The sequence below is a fragment of the Mustela nivalis genome (genome assembly GCF_964662115.1).
Source record: "Mustela nivalis genome assembly, chromosome: 14".
NCBI lineage: Eukaryota > Metazoa > Chordata > Mammalia > Carnivora > Mustelidae > Mustela > Mustela nivalis.
In genome coordinates, this window is record NC_139033.1 from 91352514 (window position 1) to 91368708 (window position 16195).

The window sequence follows — 16195 nt, forward strand, 5'->3', positions numbered from 1 at the left end:
CTTTATATCCTCATGGTGAACCAATACTCTTTGACAAATTTATCACTATGTTTTTACTGAGAAGTCCCTTGCCCCTAATAAGACCTGAGAGCAGGACCTGATCGATGGAAGATGTGAATAAACACTCCTTGGATGAACAAACTCAGGACCAGGGCCATCGTCGAAGTCTGGACATGGCTCAACCTGGGTCAGTGCCCCTCTTGCGGCACTGACACCACCACCCATGGCACAGATCTCACCTGCTCACCAGCACACAACAGACGGTGTCAGTAAATCCCATCCAGAAAGGATTCAATGCCCAGAGAATTGCACTTGCTGTATAATTAGGTCTAGCAAAGCTTATGAATGTAGTCCCAGATTATAATCACTTTTTAATTATATTTACCTTTGTCTGCAGAGAGGTGAGATGTATTATTGGCTCTGGGAGGTAACAATTCAAATCTTCATCCAAAGAAGCAGGTACCCTGAGGAGGAGGTACAGGCAGAACCAAATAAATTAAAATAGATCTGCAGGCACAAAGCTCTAGCCTTCCTACTGTGTCTGGGATTTGGAGGCCAGGAGTTTTCTATGGGGGGGGGAGTGGGGATGGGGACTAATAACAGAATTCAGTTCTTGAGTGCTGACTATGTGCTAGACACTCTGCTTAAGTACTTACCCTAAGAATCTTATTTAATTTTCAAAAGCAACCCTAGGGGGTTAGATACTATTGGTATCATTCCCATTTTGTAGAGGAAACTAAGGAACACAGGCCAGTGGCTTAGGTCCCACAGCCAGGAAGAGGCAGGGCCAAGATCCAAATTTGACTCTGCCAGATGCCACAGCACTTGTAGGGAGCCCTGATGTTGCTCTCCTACAGCCCGACACTCTGATTACAATCATCCTTGGAGTTCCTAGCCCCATCTGCTCTCCCTCATTAGCTCAGAAAGTCTGGACAGGTCTTCCTGCACCCTCTTCCCTCCTCCTTTGCACAGGGACCACAGCAGAGAATATAGCAGGAGACACAAAGTCATATACTCCCACAGTGGCCTTCTTGGATCTCACCATCTTGGCTGCCAGCAAGTTCTTCCCAGAATGTTCTCAGCCCATAGGATCATGCCATGGTGATGATGATGATGGTGACAAAATGATAAAGCTGACAATAATAGTCACTTACCAGGCACTTTCCATATTATGGAGGGCACGTACTGCATGGAGAACTGGGTGTGGTACATAAACAATGAATTCTGGTACACTGAAAAGAAATAAAAAAAATGCTTCCAACCAACAGAGAACCAGAGTACCTTCTGTTATATGCACATTTCATTTTTAAAAATATTTATTCATTTGTTTGAGAGAGAGAGAGAGAGAGAGAGCAGGGGAAAGGTCAGGGGAGAGGGAGAAGAATCATCAAGCAGACTCACCACTGAGCTTGAAGTCTGATTCAGGACTAGAACCCATGACCCTGAGATCATGACCTGAGTCAAAATCAAGAATCAGACACCCAACCAACTGTTCCTCAGTGTGTATGTCATTTTTTCTTCTCCAGTAGAGAATGTGTTGTGGGAGAGATGGTGTGGGTGGGTTGGGTGATCTTCCCTTGTATGGCCTGGGCTGTTGAAGACTGACTCCTGCAGTTGCAACACAGCAGAGACTGTCAGTTGATGCCACTAAAAGCCAGCTCAGAGTGAACTCCCAGCACAAGGAGAGTGGCACCCGTGCCCTTAGCATGCACCCCTGTCTACAGCTGATGCGAGGGCTGGGGTGTCAGAGCTGTCAAACTGGCTTTCTTATTTGAGCGGTAAATTCCCAGCAAATGGGGTGTGTGTATATAATTATGAGAGATGTAGATCCTGACATTAAAACAAACTGTCTAGAGCCCCCATCATCTCTAAGGATGGCAGTTCAGGAGGAAGGTGGGGGTAGAGCTGACATGTCAGCAATGATTAGGGAAGACATCTAACTCGGCACACTGGGGAACGTGAACAGCAGAAAAATAGAGGAGGAATTTAATAGCGCAGATTATGTTTTTAATTACTTTAGCAAACGAACTGTTCTCGTGCTTGGGTGGCGTTGTTGGAGAAGCCACCCCCGGTGTTCCTAGGCTGCCTCTGAGTCACCACCAGGACGGGGGCTGGTCTTCGGGAGCCAGAGAGCTTTCAAGGCAGCACAATGCGGCTTTCAAGTGATGTCTTCTTCCAGGGAACTTTTTGCTTCAACTGTCTATGGGACATTCAGATGGGCCATTCACATCAGCAGCATGGTCAAGAACACAGATGGTGGAGCCAGCCTGACTGTACTTGAAGTGTGGTTCCACTATTTATTAGCTGTGAGATCTTGGCTAAGACAACTGCTAAGGACTAAATGTCTCCTCCCCACCCTCCAAAATTCATATGTTGTAGTCCTAACTCTCCATATCTCAGAATGTGGCTTGATTTAGGAATAGGGTCATTGCAGAGGTAATTAATTAAGATGAGGTCATGCTGGAGTAGGATGGACTCCTAATTCAATGTGACTGGTGTCTTTATCAAAAGAGGAAACTTGGAACAGACACACACACAGGCAGAATGCCATAGGCAGATGAACACTAATCAGAGTGCTGCTTCTACAAGTAAAAGATTGCCAAAAATTGCCATCAATCCCATAAACTAAGGAAGAGCCACAGAACAGGTTCTTCACTGCCCCTGGAAGGAACCCTGGAAGATCGAGCCAGGCATCTTGATCTCAGAGTTTTAGCCTCCAGAACTGTCAGACAGTATTTCTGTTGTCCTGAGCTACCCAATTTACAGTACTTGGTTACAGCAGCCCTAGGGCATGAACACAAAAACTTTTCTTCTCTGTGCCTCTGTTTTTTCATCTGTAAAGATATTGATGGTATCTCGACCTCATGGTGATGTTTGAGGATTACATGCAATTTATATAAAACATGCCTATATAAAACCACACAGTAAGCTCTCAATTATTATCAGCTGTCAGTGCTTGAAAATCCTTTTGGAAGGGGGTGTTTTGAAAGGGAATTAGGAGGCCCACAGGTGACTCAGTCATTGGGTGTCCCAACTCTTGACCTCAGCTCATGTCTTGATCTCAGGGCCAGGAGTTCAAGCCACACCCAGTGTGGAGCTTACTTAAAAAAAAAAAAAAAAAAAAAAAAAAAAGTTGGGGGAAGGAGAATTAGGAGAAGAATCCCGCCCTAGAGGGGGTACCTACTGTTTAATTGGAGAGCCTTTCCAGACCCCTCATATGCCTTGTTTCATTTGCTATTTAGAGCAAGAAGGCATTTTAATCCCATTTTGCTGACAAGAAAGTTGAGGCTCAAGGAGGTGAGGTGACATCTTACCTAGAATCGCACAGGTTGTAAGGAGTGGATGAAAGCTAACTTGGAAGGCAGTAGCCACACTCTCTATCAGTTGACGGTCTTAACCACGGGCATGCAGCACTGAATACATCACTTGTGCTCCTGGGATAAGGGAAAGCAGGAAGTGACAGTAAGGGAACAAGCAGCACAAATTCTGAGAAGCCACTGAGGGTAGGGGTGCAGATCTGGGTTCTGGACTCAGGGCCAACACTTCCTGTCTATCTGACCACAGACAAGTCACTTCCCCTTTCCTTGAACCTTAACTTAATTATCTGTGAAATGGGAACCATGATGGCTACATCGAAGGAGTCTGTAGCAATGTAGATGAAGCTCCTGATACATGAGAGGTACCTGATAAATCCTTACATTACAAGGATCATTTGCCAACTGTTTTATGGACTTGGATGTGAGTTTCTGCTTGATCATTTCATGGGCAAGTCCCTTTGAGCTCTGTTTCCTCATCTACAGGATGGGATGATTAGTCATAATCCTTCCAGGTGGTCACTTTTGATATTCCCGTGTTGTTGATGTGTTCTGATTTTAAAGCCTTTGCTTAGAAAGAAACGCGAGGTCGATGGCCTCCAAGACCAAATCCTGTCCACCTGCAATTTCTTTGAGCCTCCACATATTTTTGTTCCAGACTTGTTCGAGTTGTTGTGGCTGCAAAGCAAATTCTCCCAGAACTCAGCGATGTAAAGCAATGGTGTGTAAACTCATGGATTCTGGGGGACTGGGAATTCAGACCAGGGCACAGCAGGACTTGCTTCTCTTTGCTTTATGGTGCCTGGGGGCTCAGCTGGACTTGAAGGCTGGGGCTGCACCCATCTGCAGTCTCATTCATTCATTACTCACCAATCTGTTGATGCAGATGATAGGTTGCAGCTTCTGCTCTTGTCTGCATGGTTTCTCTCTATGTGGTCTCTCAGCATTGGCTGGTTTGGGCTTCCTCAGAGCACGATGGCTGGATTCCACAGTGAAGAGAGATGGAGGGAGAGAGAGAAGTGAGGAACAAGAACAGGGAGAAGAAGGAGAAGAAGAAGAAGACTAAGGAAGAGGAGGAGGAGGAGCAGCAGCAGCAAAGAGGAGAGGGAAAGAGCAGAGAGCTCAGGGAGAGATCCTTGGAATTCTTTTCATGATTTCATCCTGGAGGTCCCTTTGCATGTCTTCCACTTCCCTCTACTGACTGAAGCAACCACCTGCCCCTGCTAAGGTTCAAAGGAGTGGACATAGACCCCCTTTGAAGTGCAAGGAGTGTCAGTCACAGTATAAGAAGAGCTCATGGGAACACCTGTATTTTTGTTCTATGGGCACACACACATATATCTATCTGGAGAATACAAGCTGCTCTTTCATCCAAGCTCTTTCATGGATGTTGGGATAAAAAAAAAAAAAAACTCTCATCAAAGTTCCCTACAAAAGGCAATGTTTGGATAACGATGGGCAGAAACCATGTATGTTTGTGCAACAGAACATTATCCCCCTAGGACACAAACTCCCATGGTCTTTGATGGCAGGTGCCCCGAAGGAGTTTATAAGAGGCAAACCATAATAGGCCAGCCTCCTCATGGCCCTAGAAGAAAGAACCCGTGGGTCCCCTTTCTCTGATTACAATCTGTCCAGGGGAGGGAAGGACCCAGCAGCCCATTCCATGTTAGGAGGAAAACACTTCGATATCTGGAAAGAGAGAAGAGTAACAACTCACAGACCCCCACTGGACCCTCACCCTGTCCCTGCCTAAGCCCACTGAGAATTCACTCATGGAGTCAGCAGACAGCTCTCGGCTATGTGAGCTCAGGCTCAGCCTACAGGAGCTGAGATTACTAGGGCAGCTTGGGATCATGTTGGGTAGAGAAAGTGTAACTCGATTCTCAGATACTTCCGCCATCACTGTAGTGCGGACCCGTATATTGTGACCTGGAAAACTCCAAGCTGGATAGCAGCCTGGTGTGGCTGTTCCTGAGATAAGGAGTAGGTTGGGGAGGCTTTCTGGAAAATCATCCAGAATGACACAATCATATTTCACTGGGGGCAGAGAGCAATCTTTTCACCATTCATCTAAATAACAACAGGTTGAGGGGCTCCTATGTGCCAGGTCATGGAAATAATGGGGCAATCATGATTTGGCATATTGAGTGCTCTATTGGGGGAAGCAGAGTCCAGAGGAGACACCTAATTCAGTCGGGGGATCAGAGAAGGCTTCCTGGAGGTGCAAATGTCTAGGAAGAGTCTTGAAGTTGGAGGAGGAGTTAGAAAAGGGATGAGGAGGTGGAGGAATGACAGCTCTAGGCAAAGGAGCCCACATGTGCAAGGTCCAGAGCCCCAGGTGACATGGGTCTTCAGCCCTCAGCAGAGAACACAGCTAAGCTTTTGCTCTCAACCCAACCAAGAACAGCATGCCAGTCAGAGATGGTGGTGCTACTCGGTGGTAGCAACCTCTACCTGGCTGTAGGCAGGAACATCTCCCCTCCATTAAAGAAGACTGGGGCTTCTGAAAGTCCCTGGCACTGGGGTGGGACAGTGGGTGGCTCAGAAATGGATGGAAAGGAAACTGTCAGCTAGAAATGTAGTGGTGGGTGTGGAAAGGATGCAAAATTTTTCTGAGGCAACTGGTATGAGTTAGAACAGAGAGGCGAGGCAGACAGGATGGAGGAGATGCAGCTCTGAAGAAGATGGAGGAAGAACCAGCTGCCCCCAGGATGTGTGCCTGTATGTGCATGTGTGTATGTGAGTGTGTGCATGCAGCAGAGTGGTGTTCACTAGATGGGGTTCAGGTGTGCATGTGTGCACACCCGTTTCTCATCAGTCATTTCAAATGTGCAGGAGGACCCTTTGCCTCAGCAAACTGTTCTTTTTGTGGGTAGGGAGATGACCCCAGTTCTCAACCCAGCAAGACCATGGGGAGATGCCTCAAGCAGAAGATAAAGAACAGGTCTGTACTGTTCCTGGGATTAAAAATAGGTAACATTTATAAAGCACTTGTTCTGTCCTAGGTGCTGTGTCAGTGAGTTTCACAGTTGTCTTGTGACCTCTCCACAGACTCCCAGGTGGGGCATGGACTGGCTGGAGAAGATCACATCCCAGCCCCTGCACATGCTCTATGATATTAGACCTTTGTCCTGAAACTGAGGGACCTGCCAGGTCCCTGAGAAACTTGTGTCTTATGGCCCTTTGACCCTGTCTTTGGGGCTTATGTCTCCTTTCAGATAAAACCTACACAGTCTATGCCCTTGCCAGAAAACTCTATAGACACCTGAGCCCCTTCTATCTTTCAAGCAAACACAGCAGCAGCCTTAGATCCAGGCCACACCTGGAAGGAGAAGGTTGATCAGTGACCAGGTGAGCTGGGACAACCTCTTTCCTCTCTTCTCTAGTAACCAAGAAAGTCCCTGCATCATTAGGATAGCCCTGTGAGAGCAGGTGATCCTGTCATCAGAGCCATTCTGTAAGTGGGGATGCCAATGGTCAAAAAGGCAAAGTCACCTGAGCATGGTCATACACAGTTAGTAGTAGTAGAAGCTGGATGTGGACCTGGAAGTTCTGAGTCCATAGTCTATGTTCATCTCCAGTGCCTTAAACAACACAATGTGACAAGGTTAAATTCAAGTAGGAAAGAAGTACCTCAGCAGTGACCAAAGCAGGGAGCAAAAGACCACCCATGGCTTTAGGATGGACAGGACTGTGGGGCTGGGTCATCAAGGCTGCGTAGGAATTTGATTGGAGAGTCACTGTGCTCAGGGGAGGAACAGCACATGCCAAAGTGTGTTACTGTGATGTCATAAATTGAAGAATTTGGTGTGGCTGGAGAGTGGGGTGAATGGGAATAAGATGAGGTAGGAAGCAGAGTCTAGGAGATGAGTCAGGAACCAATTTTAAAGGATATGGATGCGATGTTGAAGTGTCTGTGACACATGAGCAGCAAGGATCCACAGGAGTCCAGGGAAAACAATGACTGATCAGGCTGCGTTGCTGATGGGAATCAGGTTGTTCAATGGTTTGGAAGCTAAGGAAGCAGCCTGCTACATTCAAATCCCATATCCGTGTCTCTGAGTTGTGTATTCTTGGGTATATTATGCAGTTTCTCTAAGTTTTGCTGTCTTCATCCATAAAATGGGGAAGATGGTAATAAAAATATACAAGCCAGAGTTATAGAGAAGAGCAGATGATGTAATCCATGCTTGACATTCAACGGGGTGCCTGGCACATGATAAGTGCTCAGGTAATATGACTGCCATTATTATTAGTGAAGGCAGTCTCTGGAGGCAGCATTCAAGTGGCATGGACAGGTGGATAGACAGGGGAAAAGGGTTTGGGGAGCTGTAGCAAAAGTATAGAACAGTGATCATGAAGTCTTGATCAAGGATGCGGCTGTGGGGACAAAAGGTGGAGGGCAGAGGGAGCACTGGTGAGCATCATTTAAATAGAGAATTGAATAAACTAACATATATGGATGGGTTTTGTAAACTGTACATATTTGAGTATGATTACAATTAGGGCTATTTTCATCAACTTTATTTCTGGGCTCATCAGCTTCAGTTCTCTAGAGAGAAGATGCCATTTAATTCTCCCAGATCAAATATTTAACAAACACAACACTGAATAAACCCAGACTTGCCTATTTAGCATGCACTCAGTATTTTTAGTTGCTAAGTACAACTCCAGAGATTTACCACCTTGGCTGACATGATTCTTTGCCTGAGACTATTTATCTGTACCAGGGACTGTAACACATTGTCATGGCCAAGAACACAGTTCTGGATGTTTGACTGCCTGGGATTGAACTCAGGCTCTGCCCTTGGATGAACTACTCAACCTGTGTCCCAGTGGTAAAATGAAAAGAATAGAATTACCTCATGGAGCTACTGTGAAGATTCAATGTGATGGTAGAACAGGATCTGGAATGTGCACATATTTATCATTACCATCATCATAACCATCATCATCATCATTGCCACCATCATCAACATCGTCACCACCATCATCATCACCATCCCCATCACCACCATCATCACCATCACCACCGTCATCATCATCACTACTACCATCACTGTTAACATCATTATCACCATCACCACCATCATCATCATCACCATCACCACCGTCATCATCATCACTACTACCATCACTGTTACCATCATTATTACCATCACCACCATCATCATCATCACCATCACCACCATCATCATCATCTCTACTACCATCACTGTTACCATCATTATCACCATCATCACCATCATCATCACCATTATGATCAATCACCACTGTTATCACCACCATCATCATCATCACTACTACCATCACTATCACATCATCACCATCACTGTCACCATGATTATCACCATCAGCATGATGATCATCATCACCATCACCATCACCACCATCACTATCATCATTACCACCACTATCATCATCACCATCACAATCACCAGTGCCACTCCTTTCAGAATTTCTTTTGGTTGTGCAAAAACAGTTACTATTCAGTAGAATATGTTACATTTATTAATTTGTAATGGGTTTATTACTGTTATTTGTAATTTAATAAATGTTTACAAGAGTTTCTGATTTTAACTTTTAATCTAATTTTGATTAATACAACTAATACACAAAGCTTTTTGGGGGGTCTTCAATCATTTTTAAGAATATAAACAGTCCTGAGGCCAATAAGTTTAAGAAACAAGAAGTAGTTACAACGTAGCAGGCATGGAAGCCCTTGGAATTCCTCCTGGGTACCTGAGGTCAAAGGGCAGTGGGTTTCCTCACCCCACCCAAGAGTGAAGATTTCTAGTCCTGACCAGATGAGGCTTCTGCAATCACGGCTGAGTGGGCTGGACGTTGGGAGGCAGGTTTGACCCCCTCTGCAATCAGTGACTCCAACACTGTGGGTTGAATGCCCTCCAGAAGCCGCAGGCTAAACCTAAGAGTTGCTGCACCACTTTATAGGCCATTCATCTCCCCAGCGTCAGGACAAAGTGCCTGGCTTGAGTCCATGTGCTTGTCTGCTCTGGGAGTTGCTTTATTGTCTCTTTACTTTGGCCCCACAGAGCACCATTCTCCTAATTAAAGCAGCCTTATTCCAGAGGTCTTTGGAGAAGCAACACAGAGTTATGCCACAGCCTGAGGCTGATCCCTCCTCCTCATGGTGTCCTCTCTGGGAGAAGGGTGGGAACAAAAGTTGTCTGAGTACCTACTAGGGGAAGGGCTCAGTCCTGACATATCTCTATGCATGATGCAGAACACAGACCTCAGAGTCAGTTCTGGATGCTGCACATGAGTGGTATGACCTTGGGCAAATCACTGCACCTCTCTGGTCTAAAGTTGTACAGTGGAATCATTGTCACACCCACTGTTATAGGACTGTAGTAAGGGCAGAAGGAGAATCCTGTCTGACGTCCTTAACATGCACTGGTACCTCACTCCCCAGTGCCTGATACTGTCCCTGGTAATGGACAATGACCACTACCTTTACAAACCTTCCCAACAGCCCCAAGGGGATAGGAAGAAGAACACAAAGCTTAGAGAGATGAAATTAACATGCCCGCTCACTCAGCTAGACAGTGGCAGCACTGGGATTTGAACCCAGGACTAATTCCTAAGCAGCATCCCATCGGTGGCTCTGAGTAGGATGGGGGGGCCCTGAATCTAGGAGCCGATAAAGCAATCTGCTTGGTGACCTCCTGCTGCTTCCAGCTAAGATCTCATCTTTCCTCTCTTTCACCTTGAGGCAAGTTGCTAATATTTGATAGGAAACTTGAGGAACAAAGCCGTGAAACACAGGATTTGTGTAATGATTTTGTCTCGATTTATTATTTTTCTTTCCCTGAATGGTGAGGAGGGGGTTTGCAGACAGTCTTTTTGACTAGAGCAACAGTCCTGTTGGAAACAGCTTTAAAATGGCCCAAGTTAATTCAAATCATTAAGAATTTTTTCCTGAAGGATATCAATTGTAAGGACAAGGCTTTCAAAAAAAAAATGACCATCCTATTTTGCTTTGCACTGAATGAAGGGATGATATTATAGGAACCAGGTGCAAAATGAATAAAGGGGGAGAAGTGTGGGAGATGAGGCCTGGGAGGGACAATGGAATGAATATTTCTAAAATCAAGCTGCTGAATTAAAGAATCAGGAAAATGCCCCAATTATGGTAATAAATGGAGGGAAGAGAGACGTGAAACTTACCTTAAAAATGAACAAGGTAGTGGAAAATTTAACACCTTCCAGATCAAGAGCTTCCACTTATTTGGAGAGTAAGAGGTGCCTTTATTTCCCTGATAACACTTGGGAAAGAAGAGAAAAACTGTCAGATAAGGTGTATGTGTGTGTGTGTCTGTGAGAGAGAGAGAGAGCGCACAACATACCACAGAAATACAGAAAGAGGGAGAAAACTATGGACAGGAACAGAGGGACCAAGACAGAGAAAGAGAAAGAGATGGATTCTGTGAATGAACTGGGTCCAGTCTGGACAGGTGTCCAAGGGTCTCTAAGCTCTCCTCCTCTGTCTCTCTTTCCCTGCCCAGCCAAGCCATCCAGGCAAGAGGGCCCAGTGACTACCATCAGTATGGAAGTCCCTGACCCTCATCTCCTGCTCTCATCTGGGTATCCAGTCTGTATCTATGGGCCAGACTCCTGCCTAGGAAATGAGCAGATGCCCACCTGCTACCTGAAGGAAAGATATAGTGGTCAGGCCCGGCTGAGGGAACAGAAGGTCCAAGTTCAGACCCAGCTCTGAAGGGGTTGCTCTGTGATCTTGAACAAACTTACTTAACCACTCTGGGCCTCAGTCTTCCCGCCTGTAAAATGGGAAGGGTCATTCCTATCCTTTCCCCCTCCCAGGGCTGGTGTGGGATTTCAATGAGATCATAGTTCTGAGCATGCTTTTTTTAATGCTTAAGAGAAAAAAGATACAAAAGTGAGAAATCCTTAAATTTTATCTGTGGGGGTGAAAGCCCGCCTTTTTACATTTCCTGGATGATTCTCCAGTTCTCTTCTTCACTGTGAGGAGTCAATCTGTCCAGAAAGGGGATAATTGTGTTTGCAAGCTTACAGGAAGAAAACGTTCAGAGAATCTATGTCTTGTTCCATTCCAGAGGAAAACCCCTTATAACACACCATGAAACTCAACAGGGAGAAAAAAGACAATGATAATATAATAGTGATCATTTAAAAAAAGGCGGCGGCGGCGGGGCGTGGGGGTGGGAACAGAGCCACTCAGATCAACTGGAATAACATACAGCTGAGAGAAGTGCTGTGTGGTTGTTTCTCTCCCTCAAAACTTCCCAGCCTCATCCTGCTCACCTTCTTCTGAACTGGCCCATGGCCATGAGGTGATTCCTTTTGGGAATGGTAGACAGACACGACCTTCCATTTCCATCACATCCTGGGCCCTCCTTCCTCTTTGTCTTTTTGACTAGAAAGAGATGGATTCTGCAGCTCATCAGGACACTCCCTTATCTTGCTTTGCTCCTGAGGCTGTTCAGAAACAAGCCCAGGGAATTAGCCAGTTGGAAGGAAACCCCCCCCCCACCACCAACACTGTGGCAGGAACCAGTCACCCCTCCCTGTCAGGACCATGGACAGCTGGTGGACAGCCTGTGAGCAGCAGCTCAATAATGACTTACTAAATCAAAGAAGTAGATTCCTCTGAGCATCTTCTTCCTTACCGCCTCGAATTCCCCAGACACTGGAAATGGAATTGCTTCAGGAGCTGGAACCTTCTAGATGAAACAGCTAAATTGGGATCAGCTGTGATCCAGGAGGCCCTGTGACCCTGTAGGCACATCTAGCAATAGTGTTCTCATCTCGGCTACGCTGTCCCTCTAAATCAGTCCTCACACCTGCCCCCGCAGCTGAGCTTCACCAACACCCCACCTTGACAGGTGGAGCCTGAAAGCATCATGGCCACATGGAGAAGGTGTGGGGGGCTCTGGAGGTAGAGAGATGAGGCGGGAATCCTGCCCCAAGGTTAGACGTGTGTGTTGCACAGATCGGCCTCAATTTTCCCATCTACAAAATGGTGCAAGGAATTTCTACCTTGTTTTGTAGAAAGTGTATGCAGAATTGTCTACCTTGTATAGGAAGTAAACACACACACACACACACACCCACACACACCCACCCAAAGATGACTACCAATGATACCCTTTTTATCAGGGGCCTCTGAGATGTTTAGTGACTTGTCCAAATAAACAGGGTGGGAATTGGGTTTGCAGACAAGGACACAATGAGGTGTGTATCCAAGCAAAGTCACTAACATTTCAGTGAGAAGTGACACTCTGTCTGTCCCCTGAGACCTCATGTGTCTACCACTGCCCATGCTCCCCAGAAAACATTTATTGCTGAAGACTGAGGTTCTGCCTTCATCCCCTTCATCAACCCTTACCTGACCAGAACCCCGTCCCTTGGAGTTCACCTTTCAGTCTTCTCTCCTAATAGCAAAATCCAGAGCGTTCTTTACAACCCAGTATCGACAATGAATAATGACAAAGGCAGGTGCAATGAATGTGAGACACATAGATAAAAGACATCAGAGAATACCAGGGTCTGGGGCAAATCCCAGCTACTTAAATTAATGATCCCAATGAAAAAACAAAAATATAATGGTCCCAAGTTAAAAATGTTTTGAAATGTAAATGCATTATTTAAGTAAATGGTTAAAGATTAAACAATGCATTTAAATATATTTGAACAAATGGTTATTGTCATTTAAAAATTATTAAAGATGAATTATCCCATTTAAAAATCAAAAATCCAATTGCTCAAATTAAGAATGATTTTAAAATGTAAATGCATTATTTAAATAAACAGTGAGAGGGTTGCAGGAGAGGAAGGGGGTGGGAGGGATAGGATGGCTGGATGATGGACATTGGGGAGGGTATGAGTGCTATGAATTGTGTAGGACTGATGAATCGCAGACCTGAGCCCCTGAAGCAAATAATACATTATATGTTAATAAAAAATAATTAAATTTAAACATATTTGAATTAATGGTTGGATTTACTGATATTTTAAAATTATTAAAAATTAATTATCCCAATTAAAAATTAACAGTATTTAACAGGGATAAAACATGTCTTGGGGCTCCAAGGGGCTCACAGACCACTTACAATTTTTGCTTTGGTTCAGCTTCTATACCGGGCAAAGGAAAGTACAATTTGCCTATGGCAATAGAGTTGAGAAAGTGGCAGAAACCACAGTGGTTTCAAAGCCTTATATTTCTCTTAAAAAAGTTTAGTACTTTTTCTGTTTAAAGGGCTAACTAATTCACACTATTGTGTTAATGACTGAGACTTTATGTTACTCTTAGAAAGGTAAGAATTATGGGAGAAGTCTATTCCCTGTGACACTATGTTGAGGGACATTTGAGAAAAGAGCTGGGTGGCCGGTGCCATGTTACGTGTCATCCCCACAGCATGCATACATTTATTTCCAGGGAGAAAGCAGCCTCCTTGCTGCCCACAGGAAGTACCGATGTCCATCACTTCCTATTCGTTCTTGGGCAAGAGAGGCTTCTCGAGCACTGTGATTCAGTTCCAGGGGTGCAGCTCAGCAATTCCCTACCACTCACCCCTTTCCAGGTTGTGGGCTTTCTCCCAGCACAGGAACGGACCTTGTAATGGATGCAAAACAAAGCAACTGGGATTTATTACGCTTTCTGCAGGAGAGAAGGAAATGCCATGCCCTCACTTTTCTTCAGTTCCACGAACTTTGCAAACACATGCTTGCTTATCTGGTCCTTTTGCAGAGGAAAATGCAAAAACCCAAGCTGGAGGAAAGTGTGAGGACCCCCCCCCCCCACCCCGCCGGCCAAAAGTTTCCCTTGGTTCTGTCTCAGTGGCGTGTGTGCGACGAAGCCAGACCCTGTTCTCAGACAGACATCAGTTTGTACAATGCATAGGTTTCGAGGAACATCTGTCTTTCCCTCTCAGACATGGAAAGAATAACATGATTCCCAAGAATCCAGGCAAAGATAGAACCAGAAAATGCAGCCCAAATTCCCAGCACAGTGCCTCCTTGGAAGGAGCTCCCTGCAATGAAGGGCAATGCTGTGAATATAAAGCTTCATTGGAAAACAGCCGTGCCGGTTCATTCAGCTACAATGGAGGCTGTGTCTGTACTACAACCATAGAGATAACTAGTCACTGAAAAAATGTACCATCTGACCCATTGCAGAAGGAGCTGGAAGACTTCCAACCTAGTAGAATCAGAGAGCTGGGCTCATCCATAAGGAACAGGTTGCTTTGCTTCTCTGGGCATCAGTTTTCCCATCTCTAAAATGGGGATAAGTAATTGGGCTTTCTTGTAAGGACCCCGTGAGGAGTCAAGTAGATAGTTCAGGGCCTTAAATATTGTTTCCCTCTCTCCCCGCTGTCAGAATGAGGCCAAGGCTTTGGTCTCTCTCCAGAGATCTGGAGCAGGCCAGGCCAAGACCGGTTGTTCAGACGACAATACAAGAGTTGCCATTTGAGTGGTGGGGGAAATAAGCCTGGTCCTCTGCCAAACCCTTGACCTACATGAGCACCATTCTTCTATGTGGTGGTTATACAGGTAAAGACATGATGGTTGGAGAGGTAAAGCCATATAGTGGCAAACCAGCCATGACCTTGAGCCACTCTGATGCCAAAGGCAATAATGTGTGGGTGGGTTCAGGGGTGGTGGGGGTGGGGAGGCTGCTCTGAAGCCAGAATAGGCAATTCACTGTGGCATATCAGCACTGGAAGGAGCTTGCAGATTCTAGATGGGTTCAACCCACCCATTGAGAGATGTGGAGACTGAGGTCTTGAGGAATGAAGGCAACTGTCTGAGGGGATTCAGCACCATGGCAGGATCTGCCAGTAGCCCGGACTATGGGCTGCCACCCCTGGGCCCTGCCCAGCTCTCTGCCTTGTTTCTTACCAGCCCAGCCCAGCCCAGCCCTCATTCTGGGCAGATGGGGTTTATCATCCCTCTCACCTCCGGGAGAGCTGGGGAGAAGGTTACATGGGCTATGCCTCTCAGTTACCTAGTGTGTGATCTATCTTCTCAGCTTCTTCCTCTGTTAAACAGAGATGATAGTGATCGTATTGTCACAAGGATTAAGTGGATTACTCTTTGTAAAATTCTCAGAGCACTGCTGAAATACAAGCCCCCTAAAAGATTTTTTAGTGAATAAGGTAAGCTTTCTAATGTGGGTATGAATAGTTTGCTTACGTGTGAGAATTAGAATATAAGGACCAAGAGAGTGGGGGCTTTTTCTGTTTTATTCACTGTGTTTGGGTCCGTGTTTATACATGGTAGTACTAGTGCTAAGTAGTAGTAATGCTGCTTAGTAGTAGTGCTTAGTAGAGTAGTGCTTAGTGGTACTAGTAGTGTTTAGCAGCAGTAGTGCTGTTTGGTAGTAGTAGTGCTTAGTAGTAGTACCAGTACTAGTGGAACTTAATACTGCTTGCACTTAGTTGGACTATGAATATTTGTTGGATTGAATAAATGACTATAACTGATATTGGTAAAGGACTATATATAAGCTGTTTAGCAAATGCGAAGAGGCTTTCCACCCAAATAAGTTGAGCAATATACATTGTAAAGGAGAGTGTATTAGGAGAGATGATGGTCTTTGTGGGTAACAAAGGTGGCACGCATATTCATAATGCCTTACTGGATTCTAGGCACTTTACACAAATTGACCTATTTAATCTTCACAACAATCTACAGTTACTCTCATTTTACAGATGCAGAGACTGAGTCAGAGAGGTTGAGTCACTTGCCCTGGGTCACACAGCAAGAAAGTTGGTGGAGCCAGACTTTGGACCCAAGTAATCAGGCTGCAGAGGCTATGCTTTTCACTACTGCCCTATAAGCTGCCTTTTTCAAGACATACCTGAGGAAATTGTGGC

The 16195-nt window shown here is 45.4% G+C and overlaps 1 long non-coding RNA gene across 1 annotated transcript; it reads right to left on the reverse strand.

The window, feature by feature from the left end:
* Positions 1-384: 384 nt before the first annotated feature.
* LOC309847927 lies at positions 385-7037 on the reverse strand. The gene is made up of 5 exons (XR_014302725.1): positions 6951-7037; positions 4185-4293; positions 3315-3434; positions 1155-1232; positions 385-464 (listed from the first exon to the last, which is right to left on the reverse strand). It is a non-coding gene; the product is annotated as an uncharacterized lncRNA (long non-coding RNA).
* Positions 7038-16195: the final 9158 nt, after the last annotated feature.